Source organism: Periplaneta americana, chromosome 9, assembly GCF_040183065.1.
Source record: "Periplaneta americana isolate PAMFEO1 chromosome 9, P.americana_PAMFEO1_priV1, whole genome shotgun sequence".
In the NCBI taxonomy this organism is placed as follows: domain Eukaryota; kingdom Metazoa; phylum Arthropoda; class Insecta; order Blattodea; family Blattidae; genus Periplaneta; species Periplaneta americana.
Genome location: NC_091125.1, coordinates 72,310,615 through 72,316,614, shown reverse-complemented (window position 1 = coordinate 72,316,614; position 6,000 = coordinate 72,310,615).

Below are 6,000 nucleotides of genomic sequence, written 5' to 3'. Positions count from 1 at the left end.
GATGTACAATATTCAGTCAAATACGAAGACTCCAAAGGACAGGAGGATAGTGCAAGCGCTCTAATGCATGTTTAAGATGCTGGACTATTACCAGGCACTGCGTGAGGCATATACGTACAGCGTTGTCATATCGTAATTTTCTTGAAAATACAGCGTTTACTACTCTAACGCTGGATTGTAAGAATGTATTTATTGGTTATTGTATGCCGGTAAGCGATAAAACGAATTACAATACATCACCATCATACAAGCATACAGTAAATGTATATTTTCAAAAAGAAAATAACTTATTCGCTTATTATTATAGACGGTCAACAACGACCGCATGGTACAAATATCTAGTGGAAAATCTGATAACTACATACCCCAAGACAGTCGGCCATTTTTCAGGTCTAAACTGCAGGATTGTCCAGATCAATACTGGGTGCAAGAAAACGAGTCAGTAAATAAGTTGTTCTATCTTCACGAAACTAATACTTAAAGTTGGTGGTCTACTTAGACCATGTCCCAAAGCTGGAGTGAATTAGATAGTTGACTAAATAGCCGGATCTGAAATCAAAAGTCATGATCCAAATCTATGTAGTGCATAGCAATCAATTCCGTAGTAGCTAGTAAACGAAAATGCTTGCCTGATTGATGACTTGTTCACTAAATAAACATGGATGCCTCATCAGCAATTGGAGCTATGAAATCTGAATATGCTTTGGAAGTAAAATGTAGGACAATACATTAACCTTCAATATTGACATTGGTACTTTGGTACATTCTTTACATTTTTAAAGTACTGTAATATTTTAGGCCCTTATCTTTCCACATAACTCGTAATGAAATTTCACTAGAACATTGACTTCTTAATTCAGTGCTGTACCGTGATGTCATAGTTTTAAGAAAAATGGTCTATGAAGAAGGCTGTGATTCAAGCATACATTTCAAAGCACTTTAATGTGTAATTTACTAGTCAGCTAGTTGCTAGTCACTAATGTGTAGTAGGCTATAGACTTGAGCCTAAATATAAAGCGTTAATTCAGTAATATTTAACGGACAATTATTTATCGTTCCAGTAGCCATTTAACTCTGTATTTCGAGTGAGCTAACGAGGTGGGAAGTTTGTACCAAAACACAGATTTCACATTGTGTGGAGATTATCTCACTAGTTGTCTGCTGTGTATACTATATTAAATGTTCACATAAAAAAACTCACAGTATATCCGCAACTGTGGATGGATGACTTTCGTAACTACATTACAGCAATATGCACAGTAAAGAAGCAGTTTCATTATGTGCTAACGTTTGCAGCGTAGTTGTACAGTTTAGTGAGCGGTTTTTAACACGGCAGAATTTAAATCTTTCAATCACACGAAGTTGAATGCAAAACTTCAAGATTTACTGGTAATAATACAAGCCTATCAGCGAATGCAGATACATATTATGTGAAAATAATATGATGTGCATATATAATGTAAAGAAGGAATATTATTTCAGGGAAGCTGTGTCACGAAATATTTATACGGAATACTTTTCTTTGCGTGGGGGATATAACAATCAAGAGAAACATTCTACTTCAAAATTGGACTCAAAATAGACATCATTTTTTGCTTTCTCGACCTATATACGCTGTTATGTTTCAGTCTCCCTTCAAACAATTGCCTGCAGTAGTCACTCTTCTGCAGTCCAGAAGTAAAGAAATGTTAATTGTTATGAACCTCATCCGCCACAAGTGTGATTTTTCAATGAAAAATCCAGGTATGGCGGGACTCGAACCCGGACAGCCTGCGTGACAGGCTGAAGGTCTGTCTACTCAACCACCGCAGGGGTTTCCAATAAATATTGCAATAGATGTGAATCACTCAAAGCTGTAGGAAATACAACAAAAAAGGTACATTTAGTTGGTCTCTGATCCACTGACAACACGCCAAGCGAAATCACAACTAATAAAGCACTAGACTGCAACCAACTGGTGGGTTGATGTCAGTATAGTGCTGAGCAGTGCGGGCGGATTGGCAGTGCTGAGTGATGGGCTACCGTGCATTACTCTGGTTCGGCGGGGGTGAGCAGGGGGATTTGTCTTAGTGCATGCACATCATTCCATCCCGGGTGGTACAAAGGTCCACCCGAGCGACCTGCATGCGAGGATAGTCCCAGTCCCGAAGGAGGACTAACAGGTAGAGCGCTGCTAGCTAATCTTGACAGACAGTGGATCAATACTTACTTTTTTACTTTTAGAAACTGGGAACGTATTTATACCTTACTAACGCAACGTTAACTATTTAGAGAACCAAAATCAGAGCTTTAAGTTAAAGGACACTAATCGAATAGAAACGTATGATAATTATTTATATCAGTTTAGACTATTACGCTATCAAAGAACACGTTCTTATATAATTTTAATTCAATTGGATTTTTGTGGTAGTTCCATCTCTCGTGGATGTTGTGAGATTTACTCGAAATACATATTTAAACGTTAATATGACGATAACTAACAGTCCCTTAAATGTCATTTAACTAACGCTTTATAATGTAATGCTTACTAAATAAATTTTAATTATCTAACGATGGAATGACGTATTTATTGATTTGTTTTCTTGCAACCCAACATACCAAGACCGATCTTTATCATTTCATTTGGCAATATTTCTTACGAAATAGAAATAAAAGATTGAGTAGAGTCAATTCCGAATATAACGTATTCTTTTCATTAGGCCTATTTCTTAGATATTCAAATGTTATTTAAGTAAAAATTAGTGTAATTTAAAACCATCACTCTAGGATGAATTGAATTTTAAATACATATTAAATATGAATAAAGTCCGTCCAATAGTTTAGAATTAAATGATGCACATAAATGGAAAGGCAGATGTCCGACTAGTAATAAAATTGCCGGTCTCGAAAATGCTGAAAAAGTGTATTTATTTAAAGATCTATAAACCATTATTAAGCAGCATTTCAATACCTACTGATGTTGTGAGAGTAATGCTAACAAAGGAAATATTATGTCGTTTCAGCGCCCGCCGGTGCAAATGAAAGTAAAGACAAGCGATGTGACGCAGTCGTCTTGTAAGATATTAAGTCCAACACGCGTTTAATTAACGACAATTTGAATGAACACAGCTCGCCGAGGATTTGCAAGTTTGACCAGTTGACGCGACGCGTTCGACAGCTAATTAAGCTACAGTTTGCTAGTTAAGAGGGCGGCGGCTCGTAATCCTGATTAGCGATTTAGCGCGTTAATGATTAGTTAGGGGAGTATTTAAACTCCCAGTGGGGCGGGGAAGGGAGAATATTGTGACGTTGTTCTCGGGTCACTGGGTCCATTCCGCCTCCACTAATCGCCCGTCCAAACTGACATTTCAGAGCGTCGCCACGCGACATCAACCCCGCAGCAGGGGTGCACACGACTACTACATCAGTGCGCGAAAAAAATCGGTTCACTTTCCTTCAGCATTTCAAAACTACACAGCGCGGCGAACAGGACTTGATCCTGGTAGCTGGTCGCTCTCTCCTCTGGCAGACGGCATACTGACACTTTATACAGATAGAACTTAAGCACTTTTAGTACTCGTAAAGTAAAGCATTGCGACGTGATTGCTGCAATAACCGTCTTGAAAGTTCGACTTCCAACTTTGCATCAATCTTGTTTGTATATCGTCGAGATTTTCTGTGATGGCTCTCTTCGCATGTTGTCTTTTTTATTGTTGAAAACGGAGCCCATTTCACGACGCTTCTTAACCAAGTCAAGGACATATTGCTTACACAGTCCAGTAGCTTCCGGAAAATGTAGCTTAAATTTGCTCAGACATTATTTTTACGTGTGAAATTTTCGTTAAGAGACGTCCACAATTAGTCTTACTCAGGAGGAAAGAACTGGCCTGGGGCTTATTAGGTACTCGTCTGAGGATAGGACCTGATTTTATCAAGGCAGAATGGCCCACCTATCAGCATGGACTTCACTAATGTCACCCAGACCACTTGTTGGGCTTGGACATCATCGTATACGTATAAGAGTGCATAATGGTCCAATGTAAGCTCTAAGTGCAACGATTCGTCCCGCGCCCAGCCTTGAAAAGCCAAGACAAGATAAGTTCTCCAGCGGAAGTAGGTCTCTAAATATAAATGTATTATTTTTTCTAAATTATCATTCGTGTTAGCATTTACTTTTTCTGAACAACGGCGCGTTGTCATTAGTGACATGAACTGTAAGTTCTAAAGAGTCGTAGTTTGAATCGAACGCATAAATGCCGGAACTCGTTTAGTCTTGGGTTCAATTTTCTATGAATCTAAGAGATGACATAACCAATCACGACTAGTAAGAAGCGAACGGGTCATGCGACTGGAATGTCAATTATGATAGACTGGTTTTTCGAGGGCCGAACCCGGGATGGATCCACGCACTTACGCTTACATTGGCCCATATGCGATGATTGTTCCACTCCGACAGGTAGCATTCTTGAATCCGATGCTGACAGACGGGTCATCCCACTTCAGCCCTGCCAGAACCAGGCCCCATTCCCAGATAAACCCCAAGGTCCGGAGCCCCAAGTCCTTAAATCCTATATTAAGCATCGGAGACCCATAGGCCTAGAGCTCCTTCAGTGGAGCAGCGTAACCCGGAGTGAGACTAGTGGCCAACAGGCTTGGAGCTCACATATTTAGTTTCTTACAGTCCCCAACCCCTTGCAAGGACGCGTTTTGCGTACCTTTAAATTTTTCCTCCCAATTCCCTTTTTCGATTTTTCGATAGGCCTATTACCTCCAGACTTCATTTCAATCAATTGTAACTATTCCATATGAGAGCTGAAATGATGAGAAGTGAAGATTCTTGGTGGAATGGAAGAGGAAAACGGGAGTACTCCGAGAAAACATCATTCTTTGTTTCCTCCAAATTCCGTCGCAACCAAACCGAGGATCGAATCCAGGCGGCCTGAATTATGAAGACCAACGTACTAGTGCAGAGCCGAAAATGTGATATCTTGAGTTGGTACAGAGTACAGACTAACAGAAGTTTGTATTTAATTGAATAAAGTTAAGATTTCAGCTTAGTATTAATCAATGGATTATTAAACCACCCTCTACTCCATGTAGCTTTTCTAATTGATTTTACACTCATCTTTTCGTCAGTATGAATAACGTTAGGCCTACATAAAATATTCTTGACTGTTTGATTGTAAGTCTCAAACGTACTCTACCGTTCATAATAATTGATCAGTGCAGTATCAAAACTGATCATTCACAATCTTAGAGAAAATAAGTTAGCTCTGATCTGCCTTATTTAAACTAGATGTGTATTTTATGAAATAATTGGACGCAAAACGTATTATTCCTCACCATTAATGGGGGTGTTGAAAATTCGATTCGGTTACAAAACTGATCATTTACACTGGAGTTCCGATTTCAAAATTTAGAATTTACAGTACCTAAATTTCTTTCCAAAAATGATCATCTATAATGTTTTGGCGTTAAAATACTCATATATGGATTCAAAACTTAACACTATCACCAACATTGGATAACTTTATTATAAATTTCCTTGCATGAAGATATTTGAGAAAACCTCGAGGTAAAATTGACAGAATCTGGCACTGAACAGTGCACAATCGATTGCAAAAATCGTGGTTACACGATGGTGATGACTGCAGAAATAGTAGTAGGCCTAGTTCGCCTTTGTCAGATATAAGACCTGCATAAGAAAAAAAAACAGCCAGATCCCAAATAATGAATTAAAAATTAGAAGAGAAATTTGGCTACATTATTTTTGTGTGTAATAATATTGTGATACTCTAACTTCATATTAACAAAATCTAAATGCAAAGTCCTCAAAATATAACAAGCGCATATGGATTCTAATAATACAAAAAAGTAATGTAAACCTTCAGAAGCATGGCTGATATCAACCTAATCCAGTTTCTTTAGAGCATTCAATCAATTCCAATAAAACTTAGGGTGCAGGGTGAAATATTGTGACAAATGGTGGAACCTGTATGTTCTCCCATTCTACAAAGATTC